Genomic DNA, 15,772 nt, shown 5'->3' with positions numbered 1-15,772 from the left:
TGGTGGGGTGGAGAAGGTGAGCCAGGACCACTTTGGTGTTGAACTCAGATTAGAGACCCTCCACAGCCTCCTGGGCCGACATCTGAGAGCCTTTTTGCCTCCCAGGCGCTAAGTCACCACTTTCCATGCTGGCAATTTGCTCTCAGATGCTGCTCATTTTTGAATAGGCAGCAGAGTGGATTGCCAGGTAGAAAGAGTTTAAATGACTCACCCAAGTCACAATGGGAGTTCCTGGCAGAGCTGATTTCCAAGTCTCCTGCTGTACGCTGCTCATCAGAAGAGCATGGGCAGTAACCTGGGTGACTGCTCAGGGATGCTGGGGAGTGGTGTGGGCTGGAGTATGAGAAGTGTCAGCACCTGGCGTAGAGAGTAATATAAAAAACAGCAACTAATTCTTGCTCGTCACCAACGATGTATCAGGCAGTGTTAACTAATTTATGCTCACGGTTTCATGAAGACACTATTTCTGTTAATTAAATAACAACAATAAATGTTCTCATATGATGTATCCCACAAAAGAAAGTACTCAACAGATGTTTGGTTATCTCTGCTATTGCCCCATTTTACAGATCATGCAACCCCAGAGAGTTTAAGCAACTTAACCACAGTCACATAGCTAAGTGGAGATTAGACCTCAGGTCTGCCAGACTCCGTGTTCTGCATTCTTTCCATTACATAGCGCTGCCTGACAAGTTGCTGGAAAGGGAATGGGCTGGGTGTTAGATAGAAGACTCATATTTAAGGGTCATCTTGCAAAGTATTTGGGCAAAGCATTTCTAATATGTACCTGTGGTGGCCTTAGGAATCTTTCCACCTATAGGTAAGACAAGTGTACTGGGTTGGAGGGTATCCCCCCAAAATTCATGTCCTTCCCGAAATCTCAGAACATGACCTAATTTAGAAATAGGATTGTAGCAGATGCTATTAAGATGAGGTCATACTTGAGTAGAGTGGGCCTTTAACTCAATATGACTGTTGTCCTTATAAGAAGAAGAGAATATACACAGAGATACAGACCATGTGATAATGGAGGCAGAGATTGGAGTGATGCGTCTACAAGCCAAGGAATACCAAAGATTGCCAGCAACACCAAAAACTGAGAAGAGGATGGAACAGATTTTCCACCAGGTCTTCAGAGAGAGAACGGCCCTACCAACACCTTGATTTTGGACTTTGGTCTCGAGAACTGTGAGGGAATACATTTCTGTGGTTTTAAGCCACCAGTTTTTGGTAATTTGTTATGGCAGCCCTAGGAAAACAATACAAAAAACACGAACTGAACAGAGTGACTGGTCTCGCACTGCCATCATTGTCTTGTGTCAAATGAAAAAGAAAAAAAAACACTTTTAAACTGTGAAACCTGAGGGAGGAAGGCTTCGTCAGAGTATCAGGGACGTTTTAGTCGATGTGTTTGTTTATGCAGTTTCCATCACAGAGGCAGAGATGTCTGCTTGCATTCACACTCACACGCACCGTTCTTTCCCTCCTGCACACACAGTTGAAAGTAACCCTAACCCATTCAGTGTTAGCCTTACTGCTGGAAACCACTGTCTACAGCTGGGTGGTGGTTAAGGTGCAAGGGTGCTGTCATCAGCAGCCGTCTCACACACTGGCACAAACCTCACCTGGAGAGAATGACATTGAGCCTCATGTTTTGTCCGTGCAGTCATTAACTCTTTAACCACGTTTGTCTCCCATAAACAACACTTACAATGTAAATATATAATAGTTACGATTCTTACATGTTCTAAATCAATATTTCTCAATCTCAGAAGCTTATAAAATTACAGAGGGGATTTAAAAATGTCAGTGTCAGGGTCCCATTCCGGACCAATGAAATCAGAACCCCTGAGTTTTTTGCAACCCCCCCCCCCCCATGTGATTCTAATGTGTGGAGATGGTTAAGAACCACTGTTCTAGATCTTTGCTACTGGAAATGTGGTCCATGGACCAAAGCATTGAAATCATGTAAGAGCTTGTTAGAAATGCATTCTCCTGGCCCCATTCTGGACTTGATGAAGCTAAGTCCGCATTTTAACCAGAGCCCAGGTGATGTGTACACACAGCAAATTTACAAGCCCTGAACTAGACGATCCCTTCCTTCTATGGCCTCAAGTTAAAAGGAGAGTTCCTTGCCACCCATCACCGACCACCAAGCACGTGGGTTCCAGCTTTTCTCAGAGATGACGTGTTAACTACGTAATACCTCTGCTGGCCATAGCCAGCTGGGACAGCAGCACCATGGGCTCCTGCCAATGTCCATTTCAGCCTTACTCAACATTCCAGTTCTTAGAGCTTCCTGTTTTGGCAGCTGTGATCATATCTCAACCTCTGGGGCCTCTGTGAGGAGCAGCAGGCACAACTGGTGTGGGGACAGAGCCCCAGAAAGCACTTTCCAGGCTCTCGGCCTCACATAGAAAGGTGCTGGCTCAGGTAGTAAATGGCCATCAACTGTGATTGGATGGCCATCAGCTGTGGCTAGTTGGCCGTCAGCTGTAACCAGTGAGCCATTGGCCACTAATATAACTGCCGTGGCTATGCTAGCAGAAAATGGGAGCTAGCGAGAAGATGGTGGCTGAGCTAGCAAGAGCGGATTGCAGTTAGCACGGCGGAGTGTGGGTTGCAGATTGCAGAGCAGTGGACAAAAGGTTGCAGACAGTGTGGCTCCTGCTTCCTGTGTCTCCAACCCAGCCGCCAACGAGACTATGGTGGTGTGACTCCCCTACCTATGGCTCCGTGGGTGTTCCTTTTTGGCCTCACCATGTCCTGCGTTCTTATGTGGGGAGCGGGAGCTGAGACCCCGCAGGCTGCCCCGCACGACAACTGGGGTGTCTGCTCAGCTCCCAACAACTCCATTTACTTTGGAATTAGTGTCAGCCCACAGGGGATGGCCCCTTGCTGGCTGTTGGTACTTCAAAGGTGTGTTCACCTTTGTGACTATGGCGAGTTATTTAAACTCTTTCTACCTGGCAATCCACTTTGCTGCCTATTCAAAAATGAGCAGCATCTGAGAGCAACGTGCCAGCATGGAAAGTGGTGACCTGGCGCCTGGGAGGCAAAAAGGCTCTCAGATGTCGGCCCAGGAGGCTGTGGAGGGTCTCTAATCTGAGTTCAACACCAAAGTGGTCCTGGCTCACCTTCTCCACCCCACCATCTGCCCCTTTGTGCACCTGCCCGTCTCGACTGGGCTGTGTGCAAAGCTCTCTATGGAGCTTCTAGGGTTAATTGGCTTCTAGCCTTTAGAGAAACCATGAAACTAACAGAAGGGCTTGGACAGTGTGTGTATTTCCTTGCTGTCTTGCAGGTCTTCCTGTGTGTGCAGAGATTTCCCCCCACCCCGTTAGCTCTGGAAGTTGCTGGACTCATGCACGTCTGTCAGTTACCGCAGAACACCCTTGCTTTGCCATCTTCTCTTCTCCACGAGCCTCTCCACTGTGTGCTGTCTGTCTGAGTGGTGTGTGTCCTCCTGGCACAACTGACATTTCTGGTGGGCTCAGCTGCCATGTCTGCTGGCTGTGGCATCAAGCAGTGGAGGTGAGGAGGCGCCACTCCCTGTTTGTTGGACAAGCGTTGGAACACACCAGCCCCACAATAATAACACTCCATTACAGTTTTAGGATCACCATATTTTTCCAAGCATTTTCACAGGTAGGATCTAATCAAGTCACAACATCCTCATGGAGGCTTTGTCCTCACTTTATCTTAAAGGTCCTAACCCTTTGTCAACATGTGATCTGCAGACAGCGTGCCTGGGAGCTGGTTAGACATACAGAATCTTGGGCCCAGACCTGCTGAATCATGACCTGCAGTTTAGGACGATTCCCCAGGTGCGTGTGCACATGAAAGTTGGAAGCACTGGACTAAAACTCAGAAAGGTTCCGTGGCTTTCCCCGAGTCCAGGGCAACAAGGGAGCTCAGCTCGGATGAGAACCCAGGCTCTGAGACTCCCAGAGAAATGCTTTTCCTACAATAATACTTTACTTTCTGCTTGAAGGCACACCCATCCTTCAAGGTAGTACATGAGCCACTTCCACATTCTTACCTGGAAGGCCCAAGCACAATAAGGCACCCTGCTTTTGCTCCTGAAGCCCTGGATGTGCTCCTCTGTCACAGTAGTGAACGCATCTGGTCTTGAACTGAAACAAGGCAGAGGAAATGGAATCACCAAGCATCTTGTTGGGGTGGCCATTGGATTTATCTGGAAGAGCTACGTCACTTGGGGTGGAGCCAAGGGAACAAACTGCTGTGCAAAAGGAGGAATTTATGTTGATCCTGAGAATGAAGAGAGTTCCAGAACCTCCTGGGAAGTGGTACGGTAAAGTTGCTAAATTCTTGGTGGGAGTGAATTGCTTTGTGTTTTTCTTTTCTTTTTTTGTGGTTAGTGCTGAGTAGGCTCTGTTTTGCACAAAGCAGAGGCTTGGGGTGACATATTCAAGCTGAGAACTGACCCATGCCAGCGCGTGAGAGGCTTTAGTGGACCTGGGACTACATGGTGACAGCTGTGGACCAGGTTCTCTCTCTCTCATTCTTCTGGGAAATGCCCAGGACCTAGCCCAGTGCTCCCCAAGTGTTTCTTGTACCAATGAATGAGCAGAAGAAGGCCATAAACATTCTCTAGTCCAATTCCCTCTTTTTTGTTTCTGTTTATGTGTTGTTGATTAAAAAAAAAAAAAGTTATCCTAAGGTACACTGAGTATTCCAACATGAAAATGTCAATGTGCAGTTTAAAAAATAATCAAATGAACACCACTCTACTCACTGTCCAAGTTAGGAACCAGGACATGACCGTGCCTTCTAAGTCTCCCTGTGCCTCTCCTCAGTCATGCCCCGCCCCTCCCCCACCCAAAGGCGAGCTGGCCAGACTGTTATGAAGGATTCCTGTTCTCTTCTTTGCAATTTTACCATGAATGTAAATAGCGTTGCCTTTTGGGAACTTTATAGAAACGGAGGAATACTGGATATACGTTTGTCTGGCCACTGCATCGTTACGGATGTTTGGGGTTGATCTGGGAACTTTGCTAATATGAACAATGCTGCAGTGACCAGTCCTGCACATACGTCCTGGTGCCCTAGGCAACTCTCCATCTACGGAATGTCGGGGTCACAGAGGATGCCCACACTTAACTGTTCTAGATAAGCCAAACTCATTTCCAGAGGGATTAAACTACCTTAGACTTCCACCAGTCCTATACAAGAGTTCCCAGAGCGATAAAATCCTTGCCAATGTTTGGTGTTGTCAGAATTGAATTTTTGAATCCATCTGAATGACCAGCACCCAGATCACGAGGCAGAACACTGCCAGAGCCTGAGTAGCCCTTTTACGTCTTATCATGCACCCAATAGGAGCGAGTTTTTGACTTCTGATGCCACAGGTTCATTATACCTGTTTGTTGGTCCCTTGTATACATGGAACCACACAGTATGCTGTCTTTGTGTCTGGCTTCATTTGTGCAAGATTATGTTTGTGGGATTCATCTATAGGATTTTGTATAATTGTAGACATTCATTTTCATTGTTGTAATGTGTTCTCTTGTGTGAATATACCGGAATCTATGTATCTGTTCTACGATTCGATGGGCATTTGAGTAATTACCAGTAGTCTACTATGAATATCTAATACTTCTCTTTTGGGGAGTGTATATATTGGGTTGGATGTATACCTCAGAGTAGAGCTGGCAAACCATAGAGTATGTACATGGTGCACTTCAGGAGAAAATACCAAACCATTTTCTAGAGTGGTTGCAAGAATTTTTACACTCCCACTGGCAGAGTTGGAGAGTTTCACTTGCTTCTGAATTTGACCAATTTTCCTGCATCTACTGAAATGACCACATGATCTCCCCGCATTGCCCTGCTCCTCTCTCTATGCTGGTGTGTGAGGCCCAGACTCACCCACTCCTGACTAGTCACTAACCACAATGCTCCCAAACAGGAAAGTGATGAAAAGAAACTGATGAAAATGAGAATTCATACCTCCTGAGCTAAGGCCATACAGACATTTTTCAATGTTTTATCTTTGAGCAAATTTCTTCCACAAAAGCTTCCTGAGCAGCACCCAGGAGAGTTTGATGGGAAATGGGATATTTTCATAGTCTCGAAGCCTTTCTCCATAAATGGCTTATTAATGACAAAGGGAAAAATGAGCAACTTTACTCCTGGCAGACATTTAATCCAATGACCAAGGTTAATATCACCAACATTGGAACTAACTGACATCATGTGTCCCCTGAGAAGGACAGCGGCCTCAGGAAACTGATGAGGAAAAAAAAGGGCTAAGAAAAGTGATCCTGAAGGAGGACTGCCCAGGCCTGCGTCCCCTGCCCAGGAACTACCCGGGCTCACCCCTTAGGAATACATCAAAGGTGTCCAAACACTCCTAAAAAGAGGAGATAAGACCCTAACCGGAGTAATCTGGTTTTGGCGCCTGCACAAACTGCTGGAACCTGTCCATTATTTGAACTCTAGCCTCATTATAATGAAAATAAAATGAACAATAAGGCTTGCTCCCTCCAGCCCCACGCCCGTAGGTTTTTATGTATGCATAATGGGTAAGAGCATGCGCAGAGAGAAGCTAGTTATATAACCAACATATGTCAATCAGATGACCTCAGTCTATATGTCATATCTCCTATTGTCAGGAAATTTACCTACCCTTTCTTATATAAGAAATAGCTAACCTAAAGTTAGGTGCAGGGGGCGGCTGGATGGCTCAGTTGGTTAAAGCACGAGCTCTGGGCAACAGGGTTGTCGGTTCAATTCCCGCATGGGACGGTGGGCTGCGCCCCTGCAACTGAAGATTGAAAAATGGTAACTGGACTTGGGGCTGAGCTGCGCCCTCCACAATCAGATTGAAGGACAACGACTTGGAGCTGATGGGCCCTGGAGAAACACACTGTTCCCCAATATTCCCTAATAAAATTTATATATATATATATAAAAAAAAGTTAGGTGCAGTTGTCTGCTCCAGCAACTTCTATGCCAGCATCCTTCTTCTTAAAGGAACTTTCTTAATCTCTTACTTTTTAAGGCTGTGAATTCATTCACCTTTTGCGAATGACCAGGGGTTAATTCCAAGAACACAACATAAACTACCACACAGGGCAAGGGCAGGTGGCTGCCCAGTCCTACAGAGAGCCTGGAACCACAGCGAGGGATTGTCCTTCAGTCATGGCTATACAGCCCTGTTCCCCAACCTTTACCTGGTCCCCACATCTACATCTTGCCTCCTACTCCATTCAACAGTTTACTGTGAAGCTGTCATGTACCAGGCACTGTGCCACGTATGGAGGAACAGCACATAAACAGATCTCAAGAAACTCACAATAAAGATTCCTTGGGGTAGAACTCGGCCCCAGAATCCCCTCCCCTGACTGCTTGTCCAAGTCAAGTTGCTTAGTAAAACTAGACCTCTACCAAGTGGTCCAGCTTCCTGGCGTTCAGGAAATGTGGATGGAAGCCAGCCCCCTCCCGCTGACTCCCCATAGCCTGCACTCAGTCACCTCGCACAAAGCACTACTTCTGTCCAGGCGCTGAGTTGTAATTCTGGCCCAACCTGGAAACTGGGCTTGAGGGTATTCCACATTCGTCCCTCAGACTGCTTGGCTGGGCTGGAAGGGGGTATGTGGCACCTTCCTCCCACTGTGGGTGAAGCAGGTATCATAGTTTCCACCACTGTGTCTTGAGTTAGCAGTACATATTGGCCGTAAACCTCACTGACTGTGAAACATTGATCTTTGCTTATTAAATACAAAACTCTCCTAAAAAACCTGGGGTTTTCCCCAAACTGCGTCAGAGCACGAATGATGTTGGTGGGGGGAGTTACCCAGGTATGAATTCGGAATCATCATATATTTGTTTCTAACTGTTGAAATTATTAGGCAAAACAGATTAGATTCAGGGGTCCTGAAGCAAGACCTAGAGGAATACTTAGACATTCTAAATTGCATCTAAAGAAAGAAGTTGAAGTGTAACAGGGAAATGGGTGTCGTCTGTACGTGGGAACGCCTCCTCCCTCCCCTGCGTTTCCAAGAAGAATTTCCAAATACCTCTAGTCTTCTTTCACTTAGCAATATACACAGGTGTCTTTTCGTGGCTTGATAACTGGTCTTTTATCACTGAATAATATTCTGTTGTGTACATTACCACAATTTGTTTATCCATTCATCTATGGAAGGATATCTTGGTTGCTTCCAATTTGGGGCAATTATGAATAAAGCTGCTCTAAATATTCATGCTCAGGCTTTTGTGTTTTCAACTCATTTGGGTAAATACTCAGGAACATGATTATTGGATTATATGTTAAGCCTTTTCTAGCTTTGTAAGAAATTGCCACACTGCCTTTCAAAGTGGCTGTACCATTTGCATTCCCACCAGCAATACACGAGTTTGCCTTGCTCTCCATCCTTTCCAGCATTGGTGCTATCAGTGTTGTGGATTTTAGCCCTTCTAATCAGTGTGTAGTGATATCTCCCTTTTTGGTTGAAATATAATTGACACACAATATCCTATTAGTTTCAAGTTTACATCATACTGATTCAATATTATGTACATTGCGAAATGATCACACAGTAAGCCTAGATACCATCTGTCACCATGCAAAGTTATCACAATATTACTGACTTTATTCCCTGTGCTGTACATTATATCCCCATGACTTATTTCGTAACTGAAGCTTTTACCTCACGATTCACTTCACCTATTTTGCCAGCCCCCTAACCCTTCCTCCCACTGGTAATCACCAGTTTGTTTTTGTATCTATGAGGCTGTTTCCATTTTGGTTTGTTTGTTTTGTTTTTAGATTACACATATAAGTAAAATCACACAGTATTTGTCTTTCTCTGTCTGATTTAGTTCACTTAGCATAATACTCTCTAGGTTCATCCATATTGTCACAAATGGCCAGAATTCATTTTCGTGTGTGTGTGGCTGAGTAATACCCTATTATGTACATAAAATGATTTTTTTCTTATATTATAGTTATAGATGAACACTTAGGTTGCTTTCGTGTCTTGGCTATTGTAAAGAGTGCTGCAATGAAATAGGGGTGCATATATAACTTTGAATTAGTGTTTTTGTTTTCTTTGATAAATACCCAGAAGTGGAACTGCTGGATTGTATGGTACCGTATTTTGCCGTGTATAATGTGCACTTTTTTGCCCAAATTTGTGAAGGAAAAATAAGGATGCGCGTTATACATGGGTAGTACTAATTCCATATCTAGATCAATGTTTTTAATTCTTTTATTTATCTTATGAGTTAAAAGTGCAACTCTAGAAATCAATAACGATATGCAAAATAATACCCTGGAATATAATAATCGGTTTTGTTGAACTTACGACGAACTTGCAACAACGAAGAATTCTTGACTTTCTATGATGCATAAATATCGGTAAATTTGTACATAAAATTTCTTGTACCCTGTATCTGTTGTTGTGTTTTGTAATTATTTTTTACATAAAATTTCTTGTACCATAATGTTAAACATAAATGCTAAAATTCCTTTATGATACAAAAAACAAGTACTAAATGTAAACAAATAAAAATTTTAATTAGAAAATGAAAATGAAAGATTTTTTCCCTGAAAGTTTGGGCCAAAAACATGGGTGTGAATTATACATGGGAAAACACGGTAGTTCTATTTTTAGGTTTTGAGGAACCTCCATACTATTTACCATAGTGGCTGTAACAATTTACATTCCGACTAACAGTGCACAAGGATTTCCTTTTCTCCACATCCTCACCAACACTTGTTATTTTTTCTCTTTTTGACAATAGCCATTCTGACAGGTGTGAGGTGATACCTCACCGTAGTTTTGATTTACATTTCCCTAATGATTAGTGATGTTGAGAATCTTTTTATGTGCCAATTGGCTATCTGTATGCCTTCTTTGGAAAAATGTCTATTCAAGTCCTCTGCCCATTTTTTAAAATGAGGTTGTTTGCTTTTTAAAATATTAAATTGTGTAAGTTATATATGAATTTTTGATATTAACTCCCTACCAGATGCACGATTTGCAAATATCTTCTCCCATTCAATAGGTTGCCCTTTCATTTGTTGATGATTTCCTTCACTGTGCAAAAACTTTTCAGTTTGATGTAATCCCATTTGTTTATTTTTGCTTTTGTTGCCCTTGCCTTAGGAAACCGGTCTAAGAAAATATTGCTGAAACTGATATCAGAGAGCTTACTGCTTATGTTTTCTTCTAGAAATTTTATGGTTTCAATTCACTTTTGTTTTAATTTACAGTCCCCTAATGACGTAATGTGTTAGGCATACTTTCGTATACTGATTTGCCATCTGTATGTGTTTTTTGGGGTAACAATACTTATATCAGACTATAAAATGAAGACTATAATAAAAGACAAAGAAGGACATTACATTATGATAACGGGATCAATCCAATAAGAGGACATAACCCTAAGAAACATCTACCTACCCAACATAGGAGCACCTAAATATATAAAGCAAATATTGACAGACATAAAGGGAGAGATGAAAAGTAACACAGCCATAGTAGGGGACTTTAATACCCAATTGATACCAATGGACAGATCTTCCAGACAGAAAATCAACAAGGAAACAGTGGCCTTAAATTACACACTAGACCAGATGGATTTAATTGGTATTTTCAGCATTCTATCCCAAAGTAGCAGAATAGACATTCTTTTCAAGTGCACATGGAACATTTTATAAGATAGACTGCATATGATGCCACAAAACCTGTCTCAATAAATTCAAGGAGATTTAAATCATGTCAAGCATCCTTTTTGACTATAATGGTAGGAAACTAGAAATCAGTCAGAATTAGCATTCTGAAATAGGTTGCATTTTTATACACCAATAATGAATAATCAGAAAGAGAAATTAAGAAAACAACCCAATTTACAATAGCATGAAAAAAAACAAAGAAACCTGGGATTAAATTTAACCAAGGAGGTAAAAGACCTGTACTTGGAAAACTGTAAGACATTGAAGAGAGAAATTGAAGAAGATACAAATAAATGGAAGCATATACTATGCTCATAGATAGGAAGAATTAATATAGTTCAAATGTCCTTACTACCCAAAGCAATATATAAATTCAGTGCAATCCCTATTAAAATACCAATGGCATTTTTCACAGAACTAGAACAAATAACCCTAAAATTTATATGGAACCATAAAAGACCCCAAATAGCCACAGCAATCTTGAGAAAGAAAAACAAAGTTGGAGGTATCACGCTACCATGTATCAAGCTATATTACAAAACCACAGTAATCAAAACAGCTTGGTACTGGTATAAAAACAGACACATAGGATCAATGGAACAGAATAGAGAGCCCAGAAATAAACCCATGCCTATTTGGTCATTTAATTTATAACAAAGGAAGCAAAAATATACAATGGGGTAAAGACAGTCTATGGAATAAATGGTGCTGGGAACACTGGACAGATACATGCAAAAAACGTGAAACTGGACCACCTTCTTGCACTGTATACAGAATAAACTCAAAATGGATTAAAGACTTAAATGTAAGACCCCAAACCATAAAATTCCTAGAAGACAACATAGGCAGTATATTCTCTGTCATTGCTCTTAGTGATATATTTTTTCTGATCTGTCTCCTCAGGCAAGGGAAACAAAAGAAAAAATAAACAAGTGGGACTGCATGAAACTAAAATGCTTTTGCATGGCAAAGGAAACTGTCAGCAACACGAGAAGACATCCTACTGAACGGGAGAAGATATTCATCAATGAGCAACCTGATAAGGCGTTCATATCGGAAATGTATAAAGAACACATACAACTTGACACCAAAAAAACCAAACAACCCAATTAACAAATGGGCAGAGGACCTGAGTAGACATTTCTCCAAAGAGGACATGTAGGTGGCCAATAGATATATGAAAAGATGCTCAATGTCACTAATCATCAGAGAAACACAAATAAAACCTGCAATGAGATATCACCTCACATCTGTCAGAAAGGTTATCAATAAATCAACAAACAACAAGTGTTGGCGAGGATGTGGAGAAAAGGGAACCTTCATGCACTGTCGGCAGGACTGCAAATTGGGGGAGCTACTATGGAAAACAGTTTGGAGGTTCCTTAAATAATTAAAAGTAGAACTACCTAATGACCCAGCAATTCCACTTCTGGGTATTTATCCAAAATACTAATTCTAAAAGATATATGCATTCCTATGTTCACTGCAGCATTATTTATAATAGCCAAGTTATGAAAGCAATTGAACTGCCCATCAGTAGACGATTGGATAAAGAAGAGGTGGTACATATATTCAATGGAGTATTACTCAGCCATAAAAAAAGAAAGGAAATCTTACATGGATGGACCTAGAGGATTTTATGCTAAGGGAAATAAGACAGAGAAAGACAAATACCATATGATTTCACTTATATGTGGAATCTAAAGAACAAAATAAATGAAGAAACAAAACAGAAACAGACTCATAGATGTAGAGAACAAACTGATGGTTACTAGATGGGAGGGGGTTCAGGGGATTGGGTGAGAAAGGTGAAGGGATTAAGAAGTACAAATTGTTCATTACAAAATAGTCACAGGGATGTAAAGTACAGCACAGGGAATATAGTCAATAATATTGTAATAACTATGCATAGTGCCAGGTGGGTACTAGACTAATCTAGGGATCACTTCGTAAATTATATAAATGTCCAACCACTACACTCCATACCTGAAACTATTATGAAATAATATTGAATGTCAACTATAATTGAAAAAAGTAGACACAGGGATGTAAAGTACAACATAGGGAATATAGTCAAACTATTGTAATAACTATGTACAGTGTCAGATGGATAATAGACTTATTGGGATTATTACTTTGTGAGGTATATAAATGTCTAATCACTATGTTGTTTTGTACACCTGAAACTAACATAATGTTGAATGTCAATGGTAATTGAAAAATAAATTTTTAAAAATTAAAAATCAATCACCATGTTATACATATTAAAAAAAAAACCACACTTGGCCTTACTGAAATGTTCAGCAGCATCGAAAAAAGAAAGCTCTCCACTTTCTGAAGTATTTAGAAAGCAACAGATAGGAATAGCGGCAGCGGGGTGCACTTTTTGAGTTCTCTGGATCTTATCACAAACGGGGCATCTATAACCCATCAAAGGACTCTCTGCTCATCACGCAGAACAGCTAAGAGACTCGTGCAAGGATTACTTGAAGGTGGGTGAAGCAGGGCAATTACAACTGCGGAGGCACTCCCAGGGATCAGCAGTAAGCGGCAGACGTGGCTCTGGGCTTTCAGCAGCTCAGAAATCTCCCGCCCGCCACACACACACACACACACACACACACACACACACACACACACGGAAGAAGTGCCCTAAGACTCAGGAGAACTGGACACAGGGTTGGTGGTGCTACTCTCAGTGCGCATATATGTAGGCAAGGGCAGAAACTGCACTGACTTTGTAGAAACTACCATCCAGACCCCTCAGCCCCAAGCATCTAAATCTGCAGTCCCAACATCACTCTGGGCACCAGGTGACCGGCTTTGCCTGCACAACACACAGAGGACTCTTTGGTACAGCAGAGGACAACCTGGACATTACTTGGTGGGCTTAAGCCAAGACTGGCACTGCTTTTTTTTTTTCTCTTCTGTTTTGTTTTGTTTTGTCTTTATATCTTTGATATCTTTGCCTGTGTTGAGTGTGGGTTGTCGGTTGTTTTTACGTGTGAATGTATTTGATTTTTTCTTTGTTGTTGTTTTTGTTGTGCTTGGTGATTTGCTTTGTTCTGAAATTGCCCTACACCAAGGCCCAGCATAAGAGGCACAAGATTCAACATACCCAGAGGCCAACTCCAGACCAAACCAGAATACTACCGGGTTTGACCTACAAGTGACACACCCAGAGGGAATTCTCTACAGGCACAAGAGCCCATAGAGGCCAAACCACATTTAAGTGGTCAACCCTCATGCAACAGAACACCCTGCAGTGGGCAGAGCCAAGTCTCACAACTAGTCAGCCTAGGAGTTAACCTCACCTACTCACAAGTAAAAAGCAATTAAAGATCTTCTTTAACAGGAAAATATACACAACACAAGAGTTACCTTTGGAGCACACGCAGAGGAGAAGAATGAAGTAGTGCAAGTCAAATATAAAGGACACATACTGCATAAGATAATCCAGCAAGAACTAAGAACTCTAGGGAATCTACCTAATACATCGAAGCAAACACAGAGAGTCAGCCAGAAAGGGGAAACAAAGAAACATGTCCCAAATAAAAGAACAGAAGAAACCTCCAGAAATGGAACCAAATGAAACAGAGGTAACCAACCTGTCAGAGACAGAGTTCAGAACACATGATAAGAATGTTTAAGGAGCTTAGAGACGACATAAAGGATAGAGAAATCATAATGAACAACCAGTTAGAAATAAAGAACACAATTACTGAAATAAAGAACTCACTTGAAGGAATTAACAGCAGGTTAGATGAAGCAGAGGATTGAATCAGCAACTTAGAAGACAAGTTAGCAGAGATCACCCAAACAGAACAACAGAAAGAAAAAAGAATAAAAAACATGAAGATGGTTTAAGAGACCTCTGGGATAACATCAAGTGCAACAATATGCGCATCATAGGAGTACCAGAAGGTGAAGAGAGGAAGCAAGGGATTGAGAACATATTTGAAGTAATAATGTCTGAAAACTTCCCTAACCTGATGAAGGAAACCAACATATAAGCCCAGGAAGTGCAGAGAGTTCCAACCAGGATAAACCCAAACAGGTCCACACCAAGACACATTATAGTTAAAATGGCAAAGGTTAAAGACAAAGAGAGAATCCTAAAAGCAGCAAGAGAAAGACAGAGGGTTACATACAAGGGAACTCCCATAAGACTATCAAATGACTTTTCTACAGAAACATTGAAGGCCAGGAGGGAGTGGCAGGAGATACTCATAGTGATGGAAAACAAAGGCTTACAACCTAGATTGCTTTATCCAGCAAGGCTATCATTTAAAGTTGATGGAGAGATAAAGAGCTCCCCAGAAAAGAATAAGCTAAAGGAATTTATTACCACCAAGCCAGCATTGCAAGAAATACTAAAAGGACTTCTGTAAATAGAAGAAAGATGAAAACAATCTAACTACCAATTTAAAAATGGCAATAACTATGTACCTATCAATAATCACCTTAAATGTAAATGGATTAAATGCTCCAATCCTGCCCGGTGGCTCAGGCGGTTAGAGCTCTGTGCTCCTAATGCTGAAGGCCACCAGTTTGATTCCCACATGGGCCAGTGGGCTCTCAAACACAAGGTTGCTGGTTCAACTCCTTGAGTCCCACAAGGGATGGTGGGCCGCGCCCCCTGCAACTAAGATTGAATACGGCACCTTGAGTTGACCTGCCTCCTGGATGGCTCAGTTGGTTGGAGCACGGGCTCTCAACCACTAGGTTGTGCCAGTTCGATTCCTCAACTCCCGCAAGGGATGGTGGGCAGCGCCCCCTGCACCTAAGATTGAACATGGCACCTTGAGCCCAGCTGCCGCTGAGCTCCCGGATGACTCAGTTGGTTGGAGTGTGTCCTCTTAACCACAAGGTTGCCAGTTTGACTCCTGCAAGGGATGGTGGGCTGCGCCCCCTGCAACTAGCAACGGCAACCTGACCTGGAACTGAGCTGCGCCCTCCACAACTAGACTGAAAAGATAACAACTTGAAGCTGAATGGCACCCACCACAACTAAGATTGAAAAGACAACAATTTGACTTGGAAAAAGTCCTAAAAGTACACACT

The 15,772-nt window shown here is 42.3% G+C and overlaps 1 protein-coding gene across 3 annotated transcripts in view; it reads right to left on the bottom strand.

The window, feature by feature from the left end:
• CX3CR1 (C-X3-C motif chemokine receptor 1) overlaps positions 1–15,772 on the bottom strand; it is a 69,225-nt gene that overhangs the window by 39,629 nt on the left and 13,824 nt on the right. For 2 of the 3 annotated variants that reach the window (XR_012489613.2, XM_088798253.1), the window contains exon 2: positions 212–357. The exons of the other annotated variant lie outside the window; for it this stretch is intronic. The gene's annotated coding sequence lies outside the window, so the exon portion shown is untranslated. The remainder of the gene's footprint in view (positions 1–211; positions 358–15,772) is intronic. 3 annotated transcript variants of the gene reach the window in all.

The sequence above is a fragment of the Rhinolophus sinicus genome, chromosome 5 (assembly GCF_057876585.1).
Source record: "Rhinolophus sinicus isolate RSI-liver-muscle chromosome 5, RSI-T2T, whole genome shotgun sequence".
Classification (NCBI taxonomy): domain Eukaryota; kingdom Metazoa; phylum Chordata; class Mammalia; order Chiroptera; family Rhinolophidae; genus Rhinolophus; species Rhinolophus sinicus.
Note: the sequence above shows the minus strand (reverse complement) of the source record. Positions and strands in the feature narration are given on the sequence as shown.